This window comes from Chaetura pelagica, unplaced genomic scaffold (assembly GCF_000747805.2).
Source record: "Chaetura pelagica isolate M959 unplaced genomic scaffold, ChaPel_1.0 scaffold121, whole genome shotgun sequence".
Classification (NCBI taxonomy): domain Eukaryota; kingdom Metazoa; phylum Chordata; class Aves; order Apodiformes; family Apodidae; genus Chaetura; species Chaetura pelagica.
In genome coordinates this window covers 1964638-1979262 of record NW_009954546.1, presented here as the reverse complement: position 1 = coordinate 1979262, position 14625 = coordinate 1964638, and positions in this window count along the sequence as shown.

The window sequence follows — 14625 nt, the reverse complement described above, 5'->3', positions numbered from 1 at the left end:
TCCCTGCTCGCCTGCCACAGGCTCCGGGAGCATCCTGAGGAAGAGCTGACGTGGTGGGCTCTGCTGTCACCGGTGCCTTCCCTGAGGCTCCCCTGCCTGGCTGTGCTCCTGCGCTGGGGCACGTGCAATCGGTTCTCAGCCCTCACAGCTGGGCACATTGCCTTGTGCCCTAGGGAGCATGAAGGGGCTTCCTTGGGAGCTACACACAGACCAAGCCCTCCCTGGGACCCCCACGGCCTTGTCCTTGGGCAACCCCAGTGAGGCATCTGTCACACTCTCCAAGTGGGAAGCCCTTGGCACAAGGGACAGGTGTCACAACTGTGGAGCTGAGCTCTGGCTGCTCTGGCTCCTGAATGAGCTCCAGATTCATCCATCATACTCTCCAAGGACCTGCAAGCCCAGGTTCACAGCCTCTTAATGAGGGAGACTTAATACATGCAGGAAGGTTAACAAAAGCTTTTGAGATGTCTGCAATTTACGACTTGCTCTTGTGCAGTCCTATGATTCTATGATTTTATTGGGTTTCATTCTCTGTAATCACATCCACTCTGACAGCCTAGGCAATATTTGCTTCACAAAAGACAGGTATTTCAATGCTTTCTGTGTGACTTCATTGTGGCCTTATGCATAGCAATTATGCCATGATTACAACCATCCAACCTTAATCATTCTATGATTCTATGACCTCTGTGGGGCTGCTCGTTTCACCCACAATCCTATCTACTATGGAGAATGCCATGGCAACAAAAAAGCTCTTTGTTGAGAATATATAAAATTCATACATTTCTTAATTTCCACTAACATAGGTAGAAATAAAAAAATTGAAAATAATCTTTCCAGATAGAAGAATTTTGTTTCTTTTATATCTAAAATTTTATTCTACATCTTAGAAGTCAAATACTTGACTAAAAACATGGGAAAAAAAACAATGCTGGAAAACATAATTTGATAATTTCAGGATGTAGCTCTATGTATAATTTTAATTGATTTTTAATTGAGTTTTCTCTTTATAGTTTTATTAAGATTAATCTGGATATTATTTGAGAATTATGTGAATGTGCAAGTGATCTATGGTACAATTTTAAGAATGGCAGTCTCTAATGAAGTTTCCAAATTGAGTCTTTAACTAGAGTCATCTTAGTTGCTGTGTATCTAAGTCCTAAATAGGGATGGAACTTAACATTTGTGAACCTTTTTCTCAGTTACAGACTGTAAAATTTAATGTATTAACCCTGTAATTGTATATTAAGTATAGTTGGAGAAAACAACAGCATCTCTTGAGTTCATATTGAATATTATCACTTCAAGAGCCCTATTTTTTTTCTTTCGTACGTACCCCTGAGTGATGATAACAATTTAATTTCCCAGGTCTTAATTCTACTTAAATAAATAGCGAACTCATTACACTCTCTGAAACACTTCACATGAAACTGAAGGAGCGATTAATGTTTTCCATATTGACAGCTTCAGGCATGTAATGTTAATGTGCTTTCAGCAACTTAGATATATGTTCTATAAATAAAGCATACATTTAATAAGGGCAAAATAGGCAAAGATACAGCTTTCTATCATTAAAAAGATACTTAGCCTTTTAGCAACAATCTAAGATGAGGTTGAGGAATAACTAAAATGCACTAAAATCAGTCCTTTCTCCTTTATATAGGAAATTCTATTCATGGAGGGGTTTTGTGACACTGCAAATAGGGAATGCTGAAGCAATTAGCACAGTGAAGTGTCTGCAGATAGGCAAAAAGCAGTTATTTGTGAAGAAGATAATCTCTATACCATATAAAATTTGTTTAACACATTTTTTTCTCTTCGCTACATCTTTTTTTCAGAGGGATAGAAATAAGGTTTACAAGTTGCTATAAATAGATATTTAAATAGAAACTTACAGTATTTAAAATAAAGTTCGAAATATCATCCTATGTAAAAAACTTAGAAATGTTATATCTAACAAGAAAACTTTCCTTTTTTGTCATATGTAGAAAATCTGAAAACACTACATTTCTCTCCAGTTTGCTGCATGTTAAGAAACTCACATTTTCTCATAAAATCATCATTTTTCAATAATTAAAAATGTCCCAAAACACTTGGAAACTCCTCAGTCCAATCCTGTTCAGTGCTTCATTTCCTGGCCATTGGAAATGTACTTTTCACTTCCTCATAACTCTACCCAAGACTGTACATTTTAATAACATTTGCAAACTATTAATTTAAAAACACCTCTTTATTCATCTCAACAAATAATTTGTTAGGAGGTTAAATTTTTACAGCAACAAGTAAACTTCACTGTTTGTGTTTTGTTTTTCGTAGTGGGGCAGCGGCCCAAGTGGTGGCTCCCATAAGAAGCTGAAAACGCTCCTCCAGCTTCAAAACCAGTCAAGGAGCCATTAGAGAGACCATGGATGTGCCTCCGCAATTAACATATGAAAGAACTGGGCTAAAACCTGAGGAGAGAGCAAGCAGCTGAGAAAGAGCTGAGCAGGAGAGGAGATAGCAGTGCCAGGGTGAAGATCCCCAGGTTGGTGAGGAAGAAGGAGGAAGAAGGTGCCCGACTAGACATCCTCCTGCAGCCCATGGCGAGATGACAGGCTATCCCCCTGCACTCGTGAAGGAGTGTGGCAGAACATTGCCTGAAGACGCCAGGAGGGGCAACTGTGGATTTACACCCTGTGGACTTGGATCTGCAGCTGTGAATGACCCCGCTGCCAGGGGAGTTGACTGTTCCTGAAGCAGCCTGTGACTCAGTGAGAAGCCTAGGCTGAAGCAGCTCCTGAACTCTTGGGAAGAACTCATGAAGGAGAGGTTTCTGGAGGATGCTCTGCCATAGGAGGGACTTCATGGGGAAGCAGGGAAGGACTGTAAGGAATCCTTCTGCCTGAGGAGGAAGCAGCAGCAGGAACCACCAGCCTGTGAACTGACTCTAAACCCCATCCCCCTGTGCCGCTGTGGGGAAGGAGGGAAAGAAATCAGGAACAAAATGATTTGGGCCCGGGAAGAAGAGGGGGAAAAGGGCGGGGGGGTGGAGGTAACATATGTAAGCCCTGCTCAGTGTGTTGTCTGTATCCTGTGTATATTTTTTTAGTAGTAAATTATTATTCTTTCCCCAAGTTGAGTTTGTTTTCCCAGCGAAATTAATCAGTGAAGAACCCTCCTTGTCCTTTGTCCTGACCCATGAGCTTCTAGCTGGTCTTTGTCCTCCCCATCCCAGTGTGTGTGTTGGGGGGACATGAGTCAGTGGCCACAAGGCTGGTTCTTTGTTACTAGTTAGGCCCAAACCATGACGTTGTTTTATGGCCTCATGAAATACCTAGATTGTAGTTATTCTGAGATTACTAATTAAGTCCAAAACTGAAATGTCAACTAATTAACTTGCTAAATATGTTAGGCCACATTAATTTCTCCGATGTCTCTATTGATTAAAATACCCACTGGAGATGAATTTTCTCCATTGATCCAACTTCAGATCTGGAGCAACAAATACTACTGGCATGGATGAATCACTTGATTTCATTTGAAATATCCAGGTAATATCTACTACACATCTATCATAGAATCATTGGAAGGGACATTAAAGATACTCTAGTTCCAACTCCCCTGGCACGGGCAGGGACACATCCCACTAAATCAGGTTGCTCTGAGCCCCATCCAGCCTAGATTTGAACACTGCCAGGGATGGGGCTTCCACAGCTTCCCTGGCAACCTGTTTCAGAGTCTCACCACCCTTTCTTCCTAATATCTAATCTAAATCTCCCCTTCTCCAGTTTTAATCCATTACCCCTGGTCCTCTTACTATAAGGGCTTGTAAAAACTTCCTCTCCAGCTTTTCTGTAGCCCCTTCAGGCACTGGAAGATGCTCTACTTTCTCCCCAGAGCCTTCTCTTCTCCAAGCTGAACAAGCCCAACTCCCTCAGCCTGTCCTCACAGGAAAGGTGCTCCAGCCCTCAGATCTATGTCAGAATTTAGTTACAACTGGACCTACTGAAGACAGGATATTTATAACAGAAATCTTAACATAGTGTGTTAAGGTGAGTGATATTTTATCAATTGATTAAGAAATGAAGTAGAGAGAAAGTAGAGATGTAACTGTGAAATTTCTTACCCATCTAACAAAAGGTGAATATATGGCAGAAGATTATATTCTTGGCCTTGAAGACAGGGCATACACCTCAAGGGACAGTTCTACTCTTCAGTATTCACCAGCATGCCAAAGTAAAGTCCTGAAAGTTTAAATAGTGGATCAAAATGTATCTATTTGAAGAAAAAAAAGTCTTCAATTGTAAGTCTAAAATATCTCCCAATTAAGAAAAATAAAAAGTAGTTTTTTTTCCTAATTTGTGACAGAAGCCATTTAGGTATGGATTTTCACAAGAGTGTATATATGTTTTGAAAAACTTCTTTCCTGGGAAGGGTAGGGGAAATGTGGAAGGAAATGAATGAATAAAACATCTACGTCCTTTCTTTTCCCATATTATCTGGAGAAAAGGATACAAGCCATCCACTTGAAATTTTTCTTCCACTAACACTTCTTGTCTGTTAACTGTAGTGGTGTGTGAGGGTGTGTATGAGAGAGAGGAAGAGACAAAAATGGGCAAGAGACTTATTTTACCATACTCTGTCCTGATTCTTTTGCACTACATTGCTATATAATATTCAAACAGGTAAAATATGTGTTATTTATTTACTTGTTTTCACACATACTTTTCTAATATTATGGGGGTTTTAATTAATTTTACTTTAGTTCTCCTGTATTTTTTAAATCAGAGCAATCACATGAATGAGTTAATAATCAGCTAATAATAAGTTCTCTTGGTTTATTTTTTCTTTTTCTTCCCACTTTCACATGTATGCATATTGCAATAGAAAAGAATGCCACATAATTTTAAGACACATCAAGCCAAAATAAATATAGAAATAAATAAGTTTTCTTCCTAGAAGGATATTATTGCTGTCCATATAATCTTTTTACACTGTTGGTAAGCTATATTTTATTTTCTGCAGATGCATATTCTTTCAGATTAAGAGGGATTTCATAAGTACAATGTTATTTGCCATACAATATTGACATTAGGAATTCTTTGCTAATTCATATTCCATATTGGTGAGCAAATTTTGGTACTTTTAATGTTGCAAATAGCTCAAACCCCTTTGCAAGTGCTTCAGGCAAAGACAGCCAAGCAATATTTACTAGTTTCCTGCAGAATAGCCATCTTCTCCTTCACATATCTGAAACAGAAAAATAAAAGCACTTTCTCTGCCAGTTCCACGTTCACACGTATTCAGTGTTCCTTTGTATTGCAGAGAGTTTTGCAATAATGTGTTCCAGAATGCACAGAGAAATATTTATTTTTTATTAATTTTTTTTTTTTTTTTCTGAATTCACAAAAACAGTTACAGATATTCTATATCCTGAGCAGTTAGATTGAGTTTGAAATAATTTCAGTGGCAATTCACACCATGCAGAGAAATGCAGTAAAAATCCTGTCGCTTCTGGAAACATTCTTAGACTAACATAAGTGAATAGATAGTTTCAGGATCTAACCAATTTATGTGGCCAGCTGTGAATGTTTCTCTGCGTTTCTCTGAGGTTTCCTTCACATGTTCATTTAAGGTAAATCTGTCCTATATTTACACCCCTTTTCAATGAATTGTGGAGTGGCAGACTTCAGTTTCAGTTGTCTGGTTCCATAGACTCCCTGTGTTACTTTGAAGAAGCCTGATTTCTCTACTTATAAAATAAGGGCGAAATTTGCCTCTCCCTTCCTTTAGCTTGTCAGGGTGTGTTGGAATGGAAGCCTGAATTAGGGCTTCAAAAGCACTTCATACATTAGGGACCCCGTGTCAGTCTAAGTACTGCTACAATAGAAACAACATGGTGGCTTTCTTGACTCATATTTTACTTGATTTTACTGGACTGGGTGTTAAATTTCTGTCCCATTTCTGAAGTGTTTTATAAAAATCTGCCTTATGTTTGCCCATAATTTCCCATCTTATCCAGTTGGATATATTCTGCTCTGTTCTACAGGCCATTAATGTAACACAACACAGCAGCCTAGAGAAACTTCTGTGTATATTTTAAATGTTTGAGCCTTTATAGATTTAAACCAACTTGGTGGTGTTATTATACTGTCTTTTGATTGAAGCAGAGACTAATTAAGTTAGTTATATAATTATTATTCTAAAGACTCCTTGTATGCCTCATCTGTCTTTATGTTGCTGAAAAAGATATTTTCTTGTCTGCATTTTTGCTGCCTGAGCAAATATAAATGTGCTTCTTAGGTCAGCTAGCACTGAATACAATTTTTCTAAGCTAATGAGTGTAGGATAAAAATTAGAAAACATCCCGCCAGAACCTACCTAGTTATAAATGTATCTCTTAGCCCACTCCATAAGCCATGTGGAGTTTTCAGGGTCTCTTTCATTAACCTGAATAAAACCATTAAGATCAAGATAGAGACAGAACATTTGTATTCTGTTTTGCTGCAAACTGTCCTGGGACAAAAGCACATTACCACCTGTTCAGAGGCAAGGTCTGGATTCTGCCAGGTTTATTGATGTTCCATAAGACACAGACATTTCTTCCATCTTTATATAGCACTAAGCCATCTAGTCTAAGCTTACCATTCAAAGAACATCTTTAGACCTTGAACCAAGCAAAAAGATATGAACAAGTATGATTATGTGTGTAGCTTGTGTAAGGAAACTAATTCAAATCAGCCAGTGGAGATAGTTGGAGTTAAGGAAAATTAATCTACTTTATTTCCGTAATTAAAAGCCACCATTTTTAGAGCTAAGCATTGGCTCCTTCCTAGCTGTGAATATGGACAGTGCAATAGAACAAATGCCTATACTTTGATCTATTGACTCATATATATCAAAATACTTGAACAGTTCTTTCAGAGTGCAGGAAAATTCAGAGGATTTCTTTGGAGATAATTTTCTAGAAACTCATGGTAGTTTGCTGCTGCTTGTAAGGGATACATTCTGAAGGTTTCTGTAGGATTTTGTTTCTGCAGGCTTTTGTTTCTGTCAGCCTTAACAATTAGCTTATGTTGGCTGTTTCCCTATTGGGAAGTGCCTGCACATTATGCCTTCAACTAACCAGCAAGAGTCACACAGCTATTCTGCTGTGCTTGGAGGGCTTTCTGTAATTGGAGGTCAAGGACCTCAGAGAAATGCACCAGTGGTTGCAATAAGAGGACAAAGGGATGCAGGATCTCCTCTGAAGCCTGTGCAGTGAAGGAACAACTACTGTGGCACATCAGAAGCCTCTTCTGAGAGAGAGATCCTAAGGAAAAATTCTACCATGCAGGCCACCAGGAGCCTGATGCCTTCCACCCTAGGGTGCTGAGAGAGCTGGCTGATGCTGTTGCAAAGACACTTTACATAATGTTTGAGAAGTTGTGGAGACTGGGAGATATCCCTGAGGACTGGAGGAAGGCCAATATCACCCCTATCTATAAGAAGGGTCTAAAGGAAGACTCAGGTAATTATAGACCTATTAGTAGTACCTAGAAAGGCTGGACCAGAAGGCTGGATCCTTGAAATCCCTTCTAACATGGCATTATATTATTCTATGAACCTTGAAAAAGCAAACCTGATCTTTTATAGGTGTGCATTCATGCTTCAAGGCTTTTCAAGTGGTTGAACACAAACTGGCACTATGAGATATTAGAGGGACCCGCTAGTCTGCCAGATTCCTTATAAAGCAAAAATTAAATTCCTTAACAGTTGCTCCCTGTGCAGTATCAGCCTATCACTTAAATTCAGTTACAGTTGGTATGAACTGTACTGGGAGTGACTATATTAAAGCTTGAAGTGATCAAACAGAATGGTGATGAGAGTTCTAGATGTTCTTAGGGACAGCACATAAAGAGCTGTAAATAATACTTGAAAAATAATCAGAGATGGACACTATTTAATGTAAGAGAGAGGGCAGAATTCACAAATCACAGAATGCTTGAAGTTGGAAGGGACATTAAAGATCACTGAGTTCCAACTGCCCTGCATGTGCAGGGACACCTTCCATTTGAACAGGCTGCTCAGAGCCCCATCCAACCTACCCTTGAACACTTCCAGAGATGGAGGCCTCCATCTCTGGGCAGCCTGTTCCAGTATCTCTCCACCCTTACACTGAACAATTTATTCCTGGTCTCTAACATAAATCTCTCTTTTTTCAGCTTAAAATCATTACCTCTTGTCTTCTCACTGCATGCCACTGTAAAAAGACCCTCCCTAGCTTTCCTGTAGGGCCTCTTAAAGTACTGGAAGGCCACAATGAGGTCTCCCTGGAGTCTGCTCTTTTTCAGACTGAACACCCCAACTCCCTCAGCATGTCCCCATAAGAGAGGTGCTCCAGCCCTCAGATCATTTTTGTGGCCCTTCTCTGGACACATTCCAACAGGTCCACATCTTTCTTGTGCTGGGGGCACCAGAGCTGGATGCAGTATTCTAGGTGAGGTCTCACCAGGGCAGAGTAGAGTGGCAGAGTCACTTCTCTTGGTCTGCTGGCAACACATCTTTTGATACAGTCCAGGATGGAATTGGCCTTCTGGGCTGCAACTGCACATTGGTGGCTTATGTCCAGCTTTTGATCCACTAGTACCCCCAGGGCCTTTTCCACAGGGCTGCTTTTGTGTGACCTCACCCAGCCTGTATTCATATCTTGGGTTGCCTTGGCCTGTGTGCAGGACCCTGCTCTTGGCCGTGTTGAACTTCATGAAGTTCAGCTGGGCCCACTTCTCCAGCTTGTCCAGGTCCCTCTGGATGGCATCCCATCCCTCTGGCATATTGACCGTACCACCCAGCTTGGTGTCATCAGCAAACTTGCTGAGGGTGCTCTCAATGCCATTGTCAATATTATTAATGAAGATATTAAACAACACTGGGCCCAGCACTGACCCCTGGGGGATGTCACTTGTCACTGTTTTCCATCTGGACTTAGAGCTGTTGACCACTACCCTCTAGCCAGTTCCTTATCCACTGAACGGTCCACCCATCAAACCCATATCTCTCCAACTTAGAGATAAAGATGTTGTGGGGGACCCTCTCAAATAGATGACATCCACTGCTTTTCCCTGGTTTATTGATGTTGTCACTTGATTGTAGGTTGGTCAGGCAGAATTGGCTCCTGGTAAAGTTGTGCTGGCTGTCTTGGATCACCTCTGTGTCCTCCACGTGCCTTAGCATGTCTTCTAGGATGATCTGTTCCATGATCTTCCCAGGCACAGAGGTGAGACTGATAGATGGGTATTTGCCAGGGCCCTCCTTTCTAGCCTTTTTAAATCCCTTTCTTCCAATGACCAGGGACTTCTACAGTCACTTCCTGCAGTCTTAAATTAATGAGTTCTACAATCATAGAATCATAGAACTATTCAGTTTGGAAAAGCCCCTTGGGATCACCAAATCCAACCATCACCCCTATTCTACAAAGTTCTTCCCTAAACTATATCCAAAACCACCACATCCAAATGAACCTTAAACACATCCGGGGGTGGTGACTCAACCACCTCCCTGGGAAGCCTATTCCAGTGTCTGACCACTCTTTCTGTGATTATTCTTTTTTCCTAATGACCAGTCTAGACCTGCCCTGCTGCAGCTTGAAGCCCTTCCCTCTTGTTCTGTTGCTAATTACCTGTGAGAAGAGACCAGAACCAACCTCTCTACAATGACCTTTCAGGTAGTTGTAGAGACTGATGAGCTCTCCGCTCAGCCTCCTCTTCCTCAAAATAAACATTCCCAGCTCCTCCAAGCATTCTTCATCAGATTTATATTCTAGGCCCTTCACCAGCTTCGTTGCCCTCCTCTGTCCTCGTTTCAGCACCTCGAGATCTCTCTTGAATTGAGGTGCCCAAAACTGGACACAATACTCCAGGTGTGGCCTCAGAGGTGCTGAGGACAGAGTGACAATCACCTCTCTACTTCTGCTGGTCACACTATTTCTAAGACAAGCCAGGATGCCATTGACTTTCTTGGCCACCTGGGCACACTGCTGGCTCATATTCAGCTGCTTGTCAATTAGAACCCCCAGGTTCTTTTCTGCCAGACACTTTCCAGCCACACTTCCCAAGCCTGCAGGCTTGCATGGGGTTGTTGTGGCCCAAGTGCAGGACCCAGCACTTGGCCTTGTTGAAGCCCAGACCACTGACATTAGCCCAATGATCTAATCTATCCAAATCTCTCTGTAGAGCCTCCCTATCCTCATGCAGATCAACACTTCCCACTAACTTGGTGTCATTTGCAAACTTACTGATGATACACTCCATGTACTTATCAAGATCATGAATAAAGATGTTAAACAGAAATGGTCCCAAAACTGAGCCCTGAGGAACACCACTTGTGACTGGCCCTAGTTGGATTTGACTCCATTGACCACCACTCTTTGGGCCTGACTGTCCAGCCAGTGCTTGATCTAACACATCATATGTTCATCCAGGCTGTGAACAGCCATTTTTTTAATGAGAGTTCTATGGGGAACTGTGTCAAATGCAATGATTCCCTTGAACCCTGAAAGAGGGATCAGACATACAGCTGCACAAGTCTGTGACTGGGGAAAGACATCTGAGTCTGGCTGTCTCTGTTCACAATCAGATACTATCTCTGATGTTTTTTCATTGAGGAATATCTGCAACACACAGAGAAAAAAATTATGTTCTTTTGCTTAATTTTAAGTTATTCATTAGGAAATTTTTTTCTTGTTTCTTATAACTCCTTGCTCTCTTCACTTGATTGTAACCAAGTGCAAAATAAGATTGTGAATGTTAACTTTCAAAATTAAATGATATAGCACAGATTACTTTAATTAATTTCAGACCTGAACAGCACTTGGTTTTAGAACAGATATCTAAAGAAGCTGACAACACCCCAAAATTAAGAAAAGCCTGTTGACAAATTAACATCTGTTGCATGTGAAAACTCACACACAATCTCTCAATTACAAGACTATATTCTCTGCAAGTTGCTCACTTAATTCAAAGAACAGAAATTCACTCTGAATCATGAATTTGGCTGCAATAAAGTGTGCATGTGGGAACACCCAGAAAAAGCCAAACACTGCTTTAAAAAATCAAAACATTTGAGGCAGTAACTGTCATTCTGTATTCTCATTATGTATCTTGGCTAAACACATTTTGAATTGAAGCAAAGGAAAAAAACATTCTACCTGAACTTCAACAAATACTACAGTAAAAAGTTTCATATAGCTTAATTAGAAAATATTGCATAGAATCACTACCTTATCAAATGTCTCCAGCTTTTTTACAACCAAATGCATGTGGAATTCTTTATAATAGATTTAATATCTCTATAGACCCTGATGTTTTTTACAGGACATAAGTGGACTACTATTTAAAGTGCAAATGTCTGTATTTGAAAAAGAACTTCCATAATTTCAATTTAAATCATATTAACAGCTTAGATTTTGGGTTCTCAATGTGCATTCCATTTTTTATTAAAAAAAAAAAAAGTCAAAAAAGTCAAGCCATCAAAATAAAAATGATAAAGGATCAGAAATTAGTGTGCTTAATTTTAGGTAGTATTTCCAAAGCAATAATAAAACACTTTACCAATCAACCAGTTAATGACCAATGTGAGTTGTTATAAGGCATTGGGTGAAACTGACAGAGCTTAATTTATCTAGCTGGCCATTAACTCATCAATAAAAGGGTTGCTAGTCAAGGGTGTAAAAATTGTTCATATAAATCTCAGTTATGTTACTATTAAAATACTAAATTAGTTTTCTAAAATAATTTACTTTATCATTATCACAGTGTAATACCAGCAATTTATCACCAACACTTTATTTCAGTCACTATTGGCCCAATAAACAAAAAATTGACCTGATTCCAACCCTAAATGGAGAAGATAATTTTATAATTAGGGATTTGTCTCAACTGTACACTCTACATAGCTATCAAAGCACAGAGGTTCAGGATACAAATTTTCATTTACTAAGACACAGAAGTCAGAAATAGCATGCTTTTAACTCTGTACAGTCTTCTTAGTAAACATATTTTTGTAACAAATGGGCATCTCTAAAGTCAGTCATAGAGGTCAATCTAAGGATACTAAAATAATGCTATTAATATTTTTACAGAACAGACTACACGCATTCAGCTGTAAAAGCCATTTTCACTGGCTAGGCATAGAATTTGAGATGACCAGCTAAAGTTGTAGCTTGGCTTAAGGTCTATTTTTCACCAGAACTGTGCCAGTATCAGCACGCAGAAGTAGCCACATCTGTGTCTCTGCACCCATTATGTTTCTTTGGTAGTTTTGCCTGTGATCTGAATCTCAACATTATACTTCTGGCAAAATATTACCCTGATTCAATCACAGACTTACTCAGGGAGCAGAGATATTCAGTCAAAGTCAAAGGAAGTCAGATCAAATCAGTGCAAGAGCCACTTGTGTTAGTGACTGTGTCAGCTAGCCTGTGTTAGCCATGAAACTGTGCACTAATGGAAATAATGCTCATCTAAAAATGAGTTCAGGTTACAGCTTTGTAAAGTGATGATAAATAGATATTGTCACAAACTAATTGCCAGCAAAGGTATTTTTCTTTTTTCTGTATGTCTTATTATAGGAGCCATATACACCTCATCACTTAATTTTCTTTTTGTGGAAATAAAAGTCTGAACTAAATGGAATGGGTTTTCTACAACATTTATGTAATGAATACAAATAAAAGCATAGGGTGTGGGGCAAAGTCTTCAGGCTATTTTAAATGTATCCCAAACTGTGGCTAGTACATCCATTTCAAATGAACTTAATAAGTACTCAAATACCGTGAAGAATGTAATTAAGAAACAAGTATTAAAAAAAATAATAAAATCTGCTATTTTCCTAATTAAATCAACATGCATTTTAAAATGGCTTGCCAGTAATTTTGTTGCTGGTGTCATTGTGTCTTTTGGGTGTAATGCATAATTTTTAATAGACAATTACTTGATTCTTCATAACCCCGACACAGCCTTGAATGGTTGTTTCAGTAATGCTGTAAAAGTCATACGCTTTGTCCTTTGACGAAAAATTACGGCACAAATAATATATTACATCAGAATTTTTGAGAAGGTCTGAAAAATTACAAGATAATGCAAATCCAAAAAATTATCAGTGAACTTAGCAACACTTATTTCACACGTTCACTGCTAGAACAGAGCTGAAAATCTTTTCGATCCTGTTTGATCCTCTGTAATGTATTACCTGAACAGTTCTGTGCATATTCTCAAAAGAATACCTCAAGAAGATAATTACATAAATTATTTTTACAGAAAAAGAAAAATTAAAAAATCAGATTAATCAATCAACTTGGTTGAAGGATCTCAACAAAAAAAGAAATAGAACTGAAGTATCTCAGACATCCACTTCACGCAAAAGCCCATATTTTTATTGAGGAATACCTCTGTCCTTTAACACACTTAAAAGGAAACCTTTTTAAATATTCAACTTATCTACTTCCTTGTCAATGTGTAATGCAACATAACTCAGTGGGGCAACAGGCAAGTTCTCTGTAAATGAGGTATGCTGATAGGGTTGACTTTACTCCAGACTGGACATAAAATGCAAGGCTTAACGCCACACATTTTTTCAGATCAGAACATGCAAATTGTTAATGATGAACAGACTTTTCCTGACTTTTTGAATTGTTGTGTGCTTTCTCTCACGGAAATCCTTCCTTTTGGTAGGATCACAACATACTGTTGAAAAGTATTCATTCTTTTCTTTTTTACTCCCCTCAATACATAGTAGTTTTATCATATCCAGAGGCATTTTGTAAATTGATAGAACAAATCAGTCCAGGTAGCAGATTGCTTCTAGCATGTCAGTTATCTCCAAAGAAACTGAGTAACACTACACAATAAAGTTACTCAGTATTTCTATTTAAGACATACAACAGAACAAAAGTACTATAAAAGATTTTGGTGCCAAAAAGTTTTAAGAGTTACAAGAAACATAAGAGGTCTAATTTATTTCTTTATTTCCTTCTTTCTCTCAATTTTCCTTATTTAACAAGAGTCTCTGCTTTACTCTTCTACAGGCTATTTATGTAGAAGTCTTCTCCTCAGCTCTCATCACCTAAAAGAGGCTTCATTGAGCATCCTGCCTCATTGACTTCCTTTTCTCATTTTGAAACCTATTGACTGTTTCTTAATTTCTCTCTCCATAAGTTACTGCCTTTATGACTGAATGCCTTAATTTATTCCCCGTATAATGCCTACACACTGCTGCTTCCTGTGATTTATGGCATATGTGGTCTTCTACTGTTTAACTCCATAAAGGTACTTTGGACTAAAATTCTATTAAAGAAGATACAGTCTCATATGACTAATGAAATCAGCATGTGCTGGTTGGTTCCTGGCCTCCTTGAAAATACAGACACATTTTCAGGCATACAGACACGTTTTCATAACAATGGAATTTTTAAAATACTTTAATTTAATTTTATTACACAGTTATAACTTTATTGAAACTTCTGTGTATTCTGAAAACTAGAAAAAAAAAATTAAAAAAAAAAAATGTCGTGTCTCCAAGCTAAAACACAAAGGAATTAGGAAACTTGATTCTCATTCTTTGACCTGGAATTCTGGGCTTCCAGAATATCTATGTATCTGCCAGTCTCAC